The sequence below is a fragment of the Dendrobates tinctorius genome, unplaced genomic scaffold (genome assembly GCF_039654945.1).
Source record: "Dendrobates tinctorius isolate UK_male_01 unplaced genomic scaffold, ASM3965494v1 ptg000040l, whole genome shotgun sequence".
NCBI lineage: Eukaryota > Metazoa > Chordata > Amphibia > Anura > Dendrobatidae > Dendrobates > Dendrobates tinctorius.
This window is the reverse complement of record NW_027361708.1, coordinates 21,602,832-21,618,445: the sequence shown is the minus strand read 5'-3', so window position 1 is coordinate 21,618,445 and position 15,614 is coordinate 21,602,832. Positions and strand designations below refer to the sequence as shown.

At 43.8% G+C, this 15,614-nt stretch overlaps 1 long non-coding RNA gene across 1 annotated transcript in view; it reads left to right on the top strand.

Moving 5' to 3' along the window:
* LOC141088705 (uncharacterized) overlaps positions 1-13,625 on the top strand; it is a 63,126-nt gene extending 49,501 nt beyond the window's left edge. Inside the window, exon 3 of the long non-coding RNA XR_012232031.1 lies at positions 10,126-13,625. This is a non-coding gene — a long non-coding RNA (uncharacterized lncRNA). The remainder of the gene's footprint in view (positions 1-10,125) is intronic.
* The last annotated feature ends 1,989 nt before the right edge of the window (positions 13,626-15,614 follow it).

Here is a 15,614-nt window from a genome sequence, read left to right as displayed (position 1 = left end):
TGGCCGCAAGAACATGTCGCCGGCGTGGACAACGTCGGGATTTAGGATGGCGCCGGTGGAAGAAGATGTCGGGGATCGTGGAGCAGCGATGATGACGGTGTGAGTATGAGAGACAGAGTGAGAGAAAGGGTCGTATGTGGAGTGAAAGAGTGAGTGGAGATGGTGAAAGGTGAGAGGAGTGTGTGTTGAGGCGGTGTGGTGTGTTCAGGAGGAGTGTGTGTTGAGGGTTCACATGGCAAGAGATGTGTCACTATCCTCCCGATGCGATAGCATCGGGCCTTAATCTACTATAATAAATGCGCTAAGCAGCTTCCAGGTTGTAACAACTTCCGTCCAGTTGTAACTGGTGACGTCACAGCACACCTCTTGCCATGTTAACCCTCAACACACCACTCCTCAACACACACTCCTCTCACCTTTCATTATCTCCACTAATGTCCACTCACAGGATTTCAGAATACTCAAGATGGCATGGCCGCAAGAACATGTCGCCGGCGTGGACAACGTCGGGATCCAGGATGGCGCCGGCGGAAGAAGATGTCGGGGATCATGGAGCAGCGACGATGACAGTGTGAGTATGAGAGACGGAGTGAGAAAAAGGGTCGTATGTGGAGTGAAAGAGTGAGTGGATGTGAGTGGAGATGGTGAAAGGTGAGAGGAGTGTATGTTGAGGAGATGTGTGTGTATTGAGGGTTATCATGGCAAGAGGTGTGTCACTATCCTCTCGATGCGATAGCATCGGGCCTTAATCTAGTGTATGTATGTATGTATATATATATATCTATATATCTATATATATATATATATATATATATATATATATATACACCTATATATATATATATATATATATCTATATATATATATCATTTTAAAAAAAAAAAACCTTGTAACAGAAAAAACAGCCTTTCTGGTTCAAAAGAAAGTAAACAGTTCATACACAGTCCTGCCCAGCACTTCTGGGACAACGCATGTGGCAGCTCTCATAGGAGCTTCAGTATAAAGACTTCCTTCCTCCACACAACACAGACAGAGGAAAAAAAACTGGCTGGACATTTAAATCCCTCCAACCACATTTTGGAGGTGGAGATATGGTGGGTAGGTGTCCCGCCCATCTCTGACCTACTCACCATAAAATATAACAACTGGATTGCTTTCGGCACATCATGCTGGAGAAAACACTTATGGCTTTCAGATCACTCAGGATAGCAACCTTTGTGACATATATCTCCCCTCATGTACGGCACCAGTGACTCTGTCACATATTCCCCTCTCTGCCAAAAGGATGGGGCTTTGGCACCTTTGGACACGAAACCGGGAATTCGGGAGAGGGCATCTGCATTCCCGTGTAGCTTCCCAGGCCTATGTTCTACGTGGAACCTGAAATCCTGGAGGTCTAAGAACCAAATAGTCACCCGGGCATTCTTACCCTGTTTCTCCCTTAACCATCTCAGAGGGGCACGATCGGACACGAGTTTGAACCTCTGACCTAGTAGATAATACCTCAATGTATCCACTACCCATTTTATGGCTAGACATTCTTTCTCCACAATGGCGTAATTTTTCTCTTATGAGGAGAGCTTCCAGCTCAGATATATATGATGGGATGCTCTTCCCCATTTATCTCCTGAGACAGCATGTCTCCCAACCCGGCTTCTGAGGCATCCATCTGTACCACAAACTCCTTGCTGAAGTTTGGTGCGACCAGAAGTGTATGTTTACACAGAGCCTGTTTCAGCTCCTGTAATGCCATCTCTGTGTCAGCAGTCCATTTAACTATGGTCGACTTAGTCAATGGTGCGGCGATTATAGCAAAACTTGGGATGAACTGCCGATAATATTCCACAATTCCAAGAAATGCCCTCACTTGCTTTTTGGAAAGCGGTTGCGCCCACTTCTGAATCAACTCGATCTTATTTACCTGCGGTTTAATTTTGCCCCTTCCAACGACATAGCTTAGGTACTTGACCTCTTCCTTCCCTATGGCACACTATTTTGGATTTATGGTGAACCCTGCACTTGTTAAAGCATCCAGAACCAACTGTGCCTTTGGCAGATGACTACCCTGTGAGATTCCCCTGATGATCATATTCTCTGGAACAGTCAAGTCTCTGCTATTCTAAAAAAATAAAGATTATTATTCTCACACTGAACTATGCTATGCCCAGCTGTGAGGGATTTGACCCCCCTTCCTCTTCTTAGCCTGTCAGCTGCAGCTTTGTATTCTCTCACTAGCAGCCTGTAACATGAGACCACTGGCTTCCTGCCTCATGGCAGGGGGTCCCTTTTGTCTCTTCTACCACTTGCAGCTACTTTCATAGACAATACTGGGGATCTAATCATTTGGTCATAAAATGCGGCATGTATATGGTAAAAACACAAAAACTACATTTCTGCGTTGTGCGCCAACCCATCTTCCTAGCCCATGTTTTTCATGGTCCAAGCACCAACAGAACCCGAGAAATGGATTTCTCTTGAACTGTGTGAAATAATTAGTCCATGTTTGGTCTTGAATTATCGCCAGCGACGAGCTGGAAAAGATGATGCTATATGCGCTTCTATACGCGGTACCCTCGGCGAGATCCGACTATTATCAGTGTTCAGAAGCAAAATTGCAACTTAGAGACAGGGGGAGGACCCGGATAACTCAGCCACTTCAGTGATGTTACTAGCCCAAAGCTATAAGGTATTGTCCCCTAACTGCCCATTCATTCTAGTCTGGGATGCAGTGCCAGTAGATCTGAAATGAGTGATGACATGTGGCTCTTCCTCCCCGCATGGTTCTGCCTGAAATGATCTAAGCAATATGTAAGTTATCTCTGCTTTTAAATCCCTTTTATTTGCAATCGTATTGTACATATTTTATTTGTCTCATCTTGTAAAAACCTTTTTATCTTCTGTGAACACTGCCCTTCTTTTGGGACTAAACTATAAGATTTATTAGTTCAGTCTCTTTGCTCTGTGACAAATTAATGCGCCTATAAGCTAATTACGCTACTGATTTGGGTTTGCTTTGAACCCCTCTATTAATTTTAAATATTAATCAGAGAAATCTGAAGCTGGTGGCAGCGAAGTGTGTTTTGGTTTTATAATTCCCTCGCTGCAGCGTGCCTAACTGCCAGTCCACAGTGAGCGGCCCGTCCGGCGACCAATTATCCCAGGTGTAGTTCCCTGACTGACCAGAGGATAAGGGGGGCACAAGAGAGCTGCAAGTTCCAAAGGGGAACTGGAAAATGGAATATACATAAATCCCGACAGCTTGTAACATGTTGTGGGATAACTAAAATAAACCCTCCCTGAGGTAAATTGTTAGGGCAAGACTAGCTTGCTGTTTTTTATAACATGGTGCCAGCGGTGGGATAACTAAGATAAGCCCCCTTTGCCTGTAATAGCCGTGTGCGGCAAAAGGTCACATCCCCTGGTCCGTGACATATTGGTGGTACCAGGTGGGATCGTGACATACCCCAATCGGGGCTAAAAACAGCAATATCATCGAGTTACCCTGCGGTATACTTCTAATGCGGAGCCAGGATCCTATCCATCGCCCTCTGGAAGATGGCTGGGGCCCCCTGCAAACCGAAGGGCATCCTGTTGTATTGAAAACACCCATCAGGGGTTGAGAAGGCTGTCTTCTCCTTGGCACTCTGGGCCATGGGAATCTGCCAATAGCCTTTCGTCAGGTCCAGGGTTGTAATGTAACTTGCGGGTCCAAGTCTCTCAATGAGTTAGTCCACACGAGGCATCTGGTATGCATCAAAACGACAGACTTCATTCAGATTGCGGTAGTTGTTGCAAAACCGCCACTCACCGTCCGGCTTCGGTATGAGGATCATGGGACTCGACCATTCACTTTTTGACTCCTGAGGTTTACCATCCTCTTCACCTCATTGGATATCACCTCTCTCAGTGCTTCTGGAATTCTATAGTGCTTGAGGTTCACCTTTACCTGCAGTTCTGTCAACACGTCATGCTCGACCACCTGCGTATGCCCTGGCAACTCTGAGAATAGGTCCCAGTTGAGCTGCAACAGCTCCCGACACTATAGGCTCTGGGCCGGCGTCAGAGTCTCTGCAATGGTGACATCGTCCATGGTGACTTTGGGACTGGCTCCCAGGCAAGGGGTGTCCAGTGATTCTCAGTCTCATCAGGGTTTTAGCAAGTTCACATGATAGACCTGGTGCGGCTTCCTTTGCCCCGGCTGGTGTACCTTTTAATTAACTTCACACACTTTTTCCAGCACCTTGTATGGGACTTGCCACTTGGCTAGGAACTTGCTCTCCATCATGGGGATATGCACCAGCACGCGGTCCCCTCGCTTGCCCTGCCTCAGCCTCACTGATTGGTTATACACCCTTGCCTGTGCTTTCTGTGCCTGAAGAAGATGCTCCTTCATGATGGGCATCACTTTCCCCATTCTCTCCTGCAGCTGGGTGACATGCTCAATGATGCTCCGGTGTGGCGTGACCTCAGCTTCCCATATTTCCTTGACGATGTCCAGGAGCCCTCGCAGATGTCGGCCACACATGGGGTCGAACGGCAAGAAGCCAGTAGAGGCCTGGGGAACTTTCCTGATGTAGAAGAGTGGAAACGGAAGCAGGTATTCCCAGTCTCGACCGACCTTCTCAATGACCTTTTTGAGCATGGGTTTCAAGGTTTTATTGAAGCATTCTACTAGTCCGTCGATCTGTGGATGGTACACTGAGGATCGCAGCTGGGCAATCTGGAGGACCCAACAGAGTTCTTTCATTACCTTGCTGATGAGGGCGCTTCCATATCTGTCAATCTCCTTCAGCAGGCCCGTCCTAGCAAAAATACGGACAAGTTCCCAGATGATACTTTAAACCAAAGAGATCCTTGGGATAATGCTTCAGGGTGCCGGGTCGCATAGTCCATCACCACTAGAATATATTTGTGCCCTTGCGCAGACTTAACTAGGGGACATACTAGGTCCATGGCAATTCGCTCGAACGCGATCTCTATTACCGGTAACGGGACCTGAAGACTTTGGAAGTGAGAAGAGGGAGCGGTTATCTGGCAGGTGATGCAAGACCTACAATAATTCAGGAACTACAGCCAATAGAACCTCTGCGATATTCTCTCCTGTGTTTTCTCCACCCCCACATGTCCCCCCAAAACATGTGAATGGGCCATGTCTAGCAGTCTCCGCTGGTATGGCCCTGCTCCACTATTTCATCTCCCCTCAAAGTAGTCACTTGATGCAACAATTCCCTATTGACTGGAAACTGTGGGTACCTGGTGTCAGCCCCCGGCTCTTGCGCAACCCCATCAATCACAGACACATTTTCAAAGGCCCCTTTTAGGGTAAGATCCTGCATTTAAGCAGTGCTGAAATTTTTCCCAGAAACCCCCAGCTCAGGAACCTTGGCCTCAATGGTCACCGGTTCGTAATCCTCACCAGCTAGGACACTCAAGGGGAACTCCTCCACTTCCGACTGTGACAGGGATTGATCAGGGTTGCGCTGGCTCATGCCTAAAACACTGGACACCCCTGCTTTCCCCCACAAGTCCCAAAACGGGCTGAAGTCCCGCCCGATTATCATGGGGTGTAGTAAGTCTCTGACTAACCCAACCTCATGGAACTCTGTTCCACGTCTCATTTTAATGAACACTCTAGCCACAGGGGTAGTCTTTGGCATCCCCATGGATACAGCAGACACCTACATGTTTCCCTGTGATCAACTGGCGCGGAAGCGTGGCCCTTATCAGGATCATCAAACTTCTGGAGTCCAAGAGTTCTGACACCAGTACTTCATTAATGGTCACGGGACATGACTGCAGACCCTTTCTGGGCTGACAGTCCACACTGCAGACTGGGTAGGCATAATATGAGCAGTGCCTGCCTAGGCTACAGTCCATCTGCCCGGAGGACACAGGGCAGGGGGCAACTATGTGTCCAGACCTGTTGCATTTCCAGAAGATCAGGTCTTTACCAGCAGTCTTTGGTAGCCCCTCAGCGGCTCCTGGGGACCTCAAACTCCCTCCAGTGGTGGCTCTGTTACCACTGTTTTGGGACTCAGGCTCCCACTGGGTACCCCAGTATGGAGATGTACCACCCCCCGGCTTCCTTAGGGACCTCTCGACCACGGGGTCCACCAAGTCATCCGCATTCTGTGGATCTCCCTGGGCAACTCAGGTCTGCACTGACCTGTGGAGGGAGTGAATAAAGTGGTCCATGACCACCCACTCGACCATCTGGGCTGGAGTGGAGGACTCCAGCTGCAACCATTTATGGACCAAATGCAACAAGTCCAAATATTTGTGAGCTGTGAGGTTTATTTTCATAATTAGCCTAGCGATGAACCCTATGGGCTCTGACAGATATAGTGACCCATTCAAACTCATTTGTGTTATCTTCCGTGAATGTTATCAGGACAAAATCACCAGGGCATGTGAACTTTTAATCAGGGTCATTTGCATGTTTTGGGTTGTCATTATGATTTAAAAAAAAGAAAACACAGTAGTTTGACAATAAATGACTTCACCCAACCACTAACCATGAGTGGAGAAAAAGTTTTGATGTTATCATTCATATTCTTTGAAAAAAGGCTAAGAAAGCAAAAATTCTGCCAGGGTATGTAAACCATTGAGCACAACTGTACATTGCTAGAAACCTTTGAAGCTCAAATTATTCAAACAGCAACCCTAGGCAGCTTTGCATTGAACATGCAGAAACATAGAGAACTGCACAATTTGCACCTAATCGCTTCCTAAATGATACTAACTATATATACTCACTATATATTTGTAAAAAGGATACAATAATGATATGGAACAGAGATGAATCGGTACATCTACTATCACTACATCCCCTGCCAAATAATAAATAATTATAATAATCTTTATATAGCGCCAACATATTCCACAGCGCTTTACAGCTGAACAGTTTCAAACTCAACAGTCATAAGTAATAACGTTAACAATAAATAATTAAAGCGAAATAAGACGACCCTGCTCGTGGGAGCTTACAATCTACAATGAGGTGGGGGCAATACAAAGCACAGGTTTGTATTTACAATGATAGTCCAGCCATCTTCAGGGGGTGGGGGATAGATGGAGATAGTGAATGGGTTACACACACACAAGCATAAAATGACTTTGATTACTGAATGTGATAGGCTGCTCTGAACAAATGTGTTTTGAGCGAGCGCCTAAAACTATGCAAATTGTGGATGGTCCTAATATCTTGGGGTAGAGCATTTCAGAGGATTGGCGCAGCACAGGAGAAGTCTTGGAGTCGGGAGTGGGAGGTACAGATTAGGGCAGAGGTTAGTCGAAAGTCATTTGCAGAGCGCAGTGGTCGGTTGGGCCGATAGACAGAAATGAGGGAGGAGATGTAAGATGAGTATGCCCTTACACACACGTTAAAGATATCTTCACACTCTATTTGTCTGCCAGCGCTCTTAAATATGTTTTTTTCTTGCAATTTTTCCAAGTTTTTAATGCTGTTTTTAATTAATTTATTTTAGTACATGCATTTTTGTCAGACTTTAGTTGTGTTTTTAGCATGACAAGTCATGTACTTCATTACTAATGTGATTCCTGATTACTAGTAGAATTCGTAGTGTTAAAAATGCAAGCGAACCACAGATCTCATTAGCAAATGTGTTTTTTTTAAAGGGGAAAAACGAGGCCTATGGATGAAAAATACCGCAAAGTGGCAATACCTATACCTAGATTATGTCATAACATAAATGTCACGGTCCTGTTAGGGTTGGCGTGCAGTCACCGCTGAGCAAGGACTCACCCACACTGCAGAGGGGCCCGGGGTCAGACACGGCTGGATAGTTCAGGCAAACAGGACCTGGAGAAGCTGAAGACAGTGAGCAGTGAAGGACCTACAGACATGTGACTGAAAGGGGGCAGGGCTTAGCGTCCTGCTGCCAGAGATAAGCAAAATACTATACAGGAATACTCAAAGTCAGACAAACCGGGTCATACACAGAGATAACAGTAAAGTACCAGGGTTGAGACAGAATGGATAGTCGGGGACAGGCAGTGGTCAAAGGCAAACAGACATAGAAGGTACCAAGCAGAATCCAACAAGCAGTGTCCAGAGAACAAGCAGAGTCGTACACCAAGTTATCAGGCTAGCAAGAACACAGCACAAACACACTCAGGGGTCAACACACTCTGCCAAGGGCGAAAGTATAACTGACGGGATAGGAGCTTCCTGAGGCCATAAGAAGCCTTCCCAGAACCAGGGAGAGGCCACAATAATGAGCCCCAGGTGTGCAGGTAAGCCTGCACTGGGATCTTAACCCCAGAAGTGCCAGACTTCAGCACTGGTTCCAGACCTTAACCCCATATGTGCGAGTCAAACCCGCACTGAGATCATGACAATAAAACAAACACTGCCTACATCATATTTTTCTTTAGTCTTCCAGCCAACTTTTGACTACAGTGTTATTTTTTCCTTAAAAAAAAGAGAAATGTGTATCAACCCAAACCAGTCAAATCAGAACTGCAGTCATGTATGCGATCCGGTCCAGCGCATCCCATCTTCTAACGGTGATGTCCTCTTCTTTGCCTCTCCCGGCATCTGTGCACTGCAGGACTCTGCTCTGCCCTCAATAGGGTAGAGCAGTGCGCCTGCGTAGGAGCCACCACTGGAATCAAAGAAGAGGATGTCACCGTTAGAAGTTGGGAGGCGCCGGACTGGACCGCGACACCCATTGGACCAAAACCAGACCCGGACCGCCCCTGGGTGAGTATAATATAACTCATTTTTCTTATCTTTCAGGTTACATCGGGGGCTTATCTACAGCATTACAGAATGCTGTAGATATACCCCTGATGGCGGTGCCTGCAGCTGATAGTCGAAAAAATAGGTGACAGAGTCCCTTTAAAGAGAAATTGAAAATGAATTGTGAAATTCTAAACAATGATGTTCCTACCATTCAACAATGGAGGAGAGCAGGGTGTCAAGAGGACACTTTCACAACCTTTAGGCTGAGTTCACACGTGGCGTTTTTTCGCGTTTCCGCGGCGGTTTTAACTGCGCAATTTTGCCGCAGAAACGTGAAAAATAAGCATCCCATGCATTCCTATGGGATTCCGCAGTGCTGTGCTAATGCTGTGGTGTTTACCGCGGCGGAATCGCTTTGCGGTAAAAAACGCAGCATGCTCATTAATTTCGCGGAATCACGGCGATCCCACACCCATAGGAATGCATTGTTCTGCTTACTTTCCGCATGTGGCTGTGCACACCATGCGAAAAGTAAACAGAACGTTTGCGGATGGTACCCACGGTCCGGAGGAGAGAAGACTGTCCTCCAGGCTTTGGGTACCATATCCCTGTAAAAAATAGAATTTAAAATAAAAAATATTGTTATTCTCACCTTCTGGTGTCCCGCGCAGCGTTCCCGCCTCGCTCCCGTTCCCAGTAAGCCTTTGCGAGTGATGATGTCCGTTCTCGTGGGATTGTGAAGTCTCGCGGTCATTCGCGCGACGTCATCGCGAATGACCGCGAGACGTCAAGATCCCGCGAGAACAGACATCATCGCGGTAATTGTCTCAAAGGATTACTGGGACCGGGAGCGTGGAGAGAGGTGGGAAGGCTGCGCGGGACGTCGGAAGGTGAGAATAACAATTTTTTTTTTTAATTATTTTTTACATTCTATCTTTTACTTTTGATGCCGTATAGGCGGCCTCAATAGTAAAAAGTTGGTCACACTCGTCAAACACTAGGACAAGTTGGCCACACTCGTCAAACAATCAGTTCTCCAAGCGATGCTCCAGATCTAATTCTGCAAGCTAATTACGCTTGCAAAATGCTAGTTTTTCCGCGGGAAAATCGCGGGAATTTAAAATGCGATTTTCCCGCGGAATGGAATTCCGGAATTCTTGCGGTAATTTCCGCGTGAGTTCCGCTATGTGTGAACCCAGCCTTAAAATGATTTTTGCACCCTAGTTTGTAAATGGAATATGACTAATGACGGTGGAAATATAATATAGATTATTCACACAGTCAACCTTAGCGAATGGTGTTTTACATGATTATATGCACATCAGCACAGTGAATAGTTTTCATCTCTTTTAGATCTAGCAAGTATTAACCAAGATAAATAAGTCTTATTTCACAATCTTTAACCTCTTGTTTTTAAGATGCAAAATGTGCACCTGATCAGCATACCAAGTAGAAAGCGCAAGCTAAAAGATGCTCCTAGTTAAATACACCAGCATGAGAAATCCCACAGAAGTTGGAAGGACTAATTAGAAGAACTGGACTTGGTCCAGAAAAGCAAGTGTTTGTAAAGAATAACAATTCTCGAACAGAAGGAGACATCACGGGACAAATTCCTTGGCAAATTTAAGCCATCTGGAAAACTCTGAATGCTATAAAATTCAGAAAATAAACATTATTTTCATTTTGTGATTATTTGTTTGACAAATTTATATTCCTGTTATGCATACCTGCAACTCTTGTGTAAATTTTTTTACTTACTTAAGATGATGAAAATGTTTAAAGAAATTGTGCAAATGTGGTAAGGAATGCTATACAACCTACAAACTAAGGCTTTCTCAATATTAGCCCCTTCATGACTGGGCGATTTTCAGTTTTCTTTTTTTCCTCTCCCTTCTCCCAAGAGCCATAACCTTTTTAATTTTTCCATCCACATAACCATATGAGGACTTGTTTTATGCAGGACGCGTTCTACTTTTGAATGACACCAATCATTTTTTTAATTTCCTGCTGTAAAGCGGGGAAAAAAACAATTTGCTTTGAAATTGCAAAAAAAAATGCAATTCTATTTTTTTTATTTACCACATTCACTACATGGTAAAACTCATCTGGTTATATGATTCTCCAAGTCAGTATGTTTACACAGGTTTTGATCATGTATAGTTCTTTTTTAAGTGGTGAAAAAAATTGGACATTTGTAAAAGAAAAATTTTTTGCTTGTGTTGCCATTTTCTGAGACCCAATACATTTAAAATTTTAGGGATATGTGGCTGGCTGTGTGAGTGCTTATTTTTTAGTGCTGAGCTGATATTTTTCCTGACACCATTTTGGATATTCTCATTACGCCGTTTACCAATCAGATTAAATTATTTTATATTTTGATAGATTGGACTTTTATGAAAGCAGCGATACCAAATATGATTTTTTTTTTTTTTTTTAATGGGGCAAAAGGAGGTTGATTTGAACATTATTTTTTTTTAGTGTTTTCATATTTTTAACACGTAGTATGCCGCTCCCGTGACACGACATGAAGCGGCCTACATCATATACCACAGACTAACACCTCGACGTTTCCCTAGTGATGTGATATCATAAGGTCCAAGGTCCAGACACGCCCCCTTAAACGGGGTTACGGCTAGACATCGGATATCATGCTGGCATATAGTTTAAGAGACGCTCACCTACACCACTTTGTGTAGCGCCATTTAGCTAGTGATGACAGTCGCCATTTCCATAGCGCTACATTCTTCCACATATAGTTCCCACAGAAATCCGGTAAGCCAGTATAACCTCTCACTTTGTTCCCACATCCTATTTACCTGGTTTCTTTTTCTTTTCTCTTCTCTCTGCTCATTACTCTTTCTTTGTTCAGTTTGTCTCTTTATAAGGCATGGTTTTCGCAGCGTCGTCTTACAGACTTAAATATATAAATGTTCATATATACACTACCGTTCAAAAGTTTAGGATCACTTAGAAATTTCCTTATTTTTTAAAGAAAAGCACAGTTTTTTCCAATGAAGCTAACATTAAATGATTCAGAAATACACTCTATACATTGTTAATGTGGTAAATGACTATTCTAGCTGCAAACATCTGGTTTGTAATGCAATATCACTCCAGTGTTCTTATGGTACTTTGTGTTTGCTAACTGTGTAAGATGGCTAATGGATGGTTAGAATACCCTTGAAAACCCTTGTGCAAGTATGTTAGCACAGCTGAAAACAGTTTGGCTGATTAGAGAAACTATAAACCTGACCTACCTTTGAGCTAGTTGAGAATCTGGAGCATTACATTTGTTGGTTTCATTAAACTCTCAAAATGGCCAGAAAAAAGAACTTTCATGTGAAATTCGAGTATATTCTTGTTCTTAGAAATGAAGGCTATTCCATGCGAGAAATTGCCAAGAAACTGAAGATTTCCTGCAACCTTGTGTACTACTCCCTTCGAGGAGAGAACAAACAGGCTCTAACCAGAGTAGAAAGAGAAGTGGGAGACCCCGCTGCACAACTAAGCAACAAGACAAGTACATTAGAGTCTGTAGTTTGAGAAATCGACACCTCACAGGTCCTCAACTGGCAGCTTCATTAAATAGTACACGCAAAACGCCAGTGTCAACAGTGACGAGGCGACTCGGGGATGCTGGCCTTCAGGGTAGAGTGGCAAAGAAAAAGCCATATCTGAGAATGGTTAATAAAAGGAAAAGATTAATATGGGCAAAAGAACACACACTGGACAGAGGAAGATTGGTAAAAAGTATTATGGGCAGACGAATTCAAGTTTGAGGTGTTTGGATCACACAGAAGAACATTTGTTAGATGCAGAACAACTGAAAAGATGCTGGAAGAGTGCCTGACGCCATCTGTCAAGCATGGTGGAAGTAATGTGATGGTCTGGGGTTGCTTTGGTGCTGGTAAAGTGGGAGATGTGTACAAGGTAAAAGGGATTTTGAATAAGTAAGGCTATCACTCCATTTTGCAACACCATGCCATACCCTGTGGACAGCGCTTGATTGGAACCAATTTCATCCTGCAACAAGACAATGACCCAAAGCACACCTCCAAATTATGCAAGCACTATTTAGGGAAGAAGCAGGTACCAGATCTCATCCCCATTGAGCTGCTGTGGGTGCAGCATGACTGTATGGTACGCAAAAAGTGCCCATCAAGCAAAACCGACTTGTGGGAGGGGCTTCTGGATGCATGGGGTGAAATTTCTCCAGATTAACTCCGCAAATTAACTGCTAGAATGCCAAAGGTCTGCAATACTGTAAGTGCTGCAAAGGGAGCATTCTTTGACGAAAGCGAAGTTTGAAGGAGAAAATGTATTATTTCAAATAAAAATCTTTTTTTCGAACATTGTCAATGTCTGGACTAGATTTTAAATTCATTTGGCAACTCATTTGATTGATAAAAGTATGAGTTTTCATGGAAAACACAAAATTGTGTGACCCCAAACTTTTGAATGGTAGTGTACATTTACCTCCTTACCAGGCACCTTTCCTGTTATTGTATGCTATGTTATTTTACTGATAGTGCTGCCATCCATTGTACATATTAGGAACTTGAACCTGCTGCTTTTTGCTTGTTACCTAAATATTAATATATCCATAAACCAGCACATATTTTCTGCGTTACCTATATCTATTCATCTTTCTGAATTAGGCCCTTTAGTCAGGGCTCATTTTCTTACAGATCCTTGGACCATAGCATCCATAGTATGTAGTACTGTATAGTGCTGTGCATTTGTTTATCTTGTAAAAATTATTTTGTTCTATATATTAACATGTAACTATTTTGCCACTTATACACGGTATTCTATGTCTCATACAGCAACATTCTGATGAAGGTCCGGATTCAGGGACAAAATGATAATTTACCTTATGTTTTTGGATTGCATGAATAAAATTTTCATCATATCATTAGTGTCAAGTCTTCATACACTTTTGTTACGGTTTGAACCCTACTTGGACATCATCTGATTCATGGAGTAAAGTACAGTGATTTGCAAAAGTATTCACCTCCCCCTTGACTTTTTACCAATTTTTTACATTACAATGCATGTTTCGAATTTTTATAGTCTGATTTGTGTGTGATACATCAGCGCTAAATAGTTTAACTTAGTGAAGTGTGTTCTGCCCTCTGATATAAGGCAGTCTGTCTTGTGTTAGGCTGGTTTCACATTTGCGTTTTTTAGCGCTGGAAAAAAACGCTAACCTGCGCATGCGTTTTTTCCCCTATATTTAACATGGGTGCGCATACCTGCGCGCTTGTAAGCGCATGTATGCGATTTTCATGCGCTGCGTTTTTTTGGGGTGTGCGATTGGATTTTCCAGACGCATCATGTTGCATTTTTTGGCCCTGCAAAAAAGCGCATGCGCACATATGCGCACGTTTTGCGCTAAAAATGGCCATTATAGCCTATGGATGCGCATATGTGCGCACTGGCATGCTCATGTAAGCGTTTTTTTGCATATGCGTTTTTTTTTTTTAACCATGGAATTTAGGGGTTTGAGTTAGAGTTAGGGTTAGTTAAGGGGGTTTAGGGTTAGGGTTAGGGTCAGGGTTAGGGTTGGGTTTTGGGTCAGGGTTAGGGTTTAGTATGGTTTGGTTAAGGGTTAGGGTCAGGATTAGGGTTAAGTATGGTTTTGTTAAGGGTTAGGGTCAGGGTTAGGGTCAGGGTTAGGGTCAGGGTTAGGGTTAAGTATGGTTTTGTTAAGGATTAGGGTCATGGTTAGGGTCAGGATTAGGGTTAAGTATGGTTTTGTTAAGGGTTAGGGTCAGGGTCAGGGTTAGGGTCAGGGTTAGGGTTAAGTATGGTTTTGTTAAGGATTAGGGTTAGGGTCAGGATTAGGGTTAAGTATGGTTTTGTTAAGGGTTAGGGTCAGGGTTAGGGTCAGGGTTAGGGTCAGGGTTAGGGTTAGGGTCAGGGTCAGGGTTAAGTATGGTTTTGTTAAGGGTTAGGGTTAGGGTCAGGGTTAGGGTTAGGGTCAGGGTTAGGGTTAGGGTCAGGGTTAGGTTCAGGGTTAGGGTCAGGGTTAGGGTTAGGGTTAGGGTTAGTTAGGGTTTAGGGTTTGGGTTAGGGTCAGGGTTAGGGTCAGGGTTAGGGTTAGGGTCAGGGTTAGGGTTAGTAAAGTCATGGTTTGGGTAGTGTGAGGGGCCACCTAAAAATGTTGGAAAAAAACGCAAACGCGGTAAAAACGCGCTAAAAACGCATACAAACGCATAAAAACGCTGCGTTTTTTTCATGCATGCTCATAAAAATGCTTGAAAAAAACGCAGCAGTTGTATGCTTATGTATGCGTTTTTTCAATGCGTTTTTTTGCGGGAAAAACGCGCTGCAAAAAAAAGCAAGTGTGAAACTAGCCTTATGTGCTCTGAATAAAGCAATATGTTTATTTTCTGCTGGGTTAATTATAGCACCATCTAGTGGTGGCTGAATTTATAGCAGTGTTTTTTGATAGCATTATATAGTCTGTGCCTTTAACAGAAGCAATGCACTATGGGATTGAGGCAGTGCTTTCTGGGAAGGAAGCAATGTATTCTGGGAAGAAGATGGGCCATTTTGCTTCTGTGTATATCATAGGATGCACGTGTTTACCTGTCCTCTATCTTAATTCTCCAACTTGAATTTGTTATCTGGGTAAATAGCATATCTGGTAAGCTCAATCTTTCCTACAATGCAGTGTGTGTGCAGAGAGCTTTATTAGCTGCATTCAGGAGATGTAATTAGACACCTGTGTTTTTCTATGTAGATTGCATCACACTAAATGCTTCCTGTATCTGTGTTAACTGTGTGATCATCTGCCCAATACTTATGCATGTCATTGTATTCTTTACAGTTTTACCGCACATGTTCTATACTCTTCACAAATAAACAAGTTAGACTACAGAGAACAGTCTGCTTATTTTGG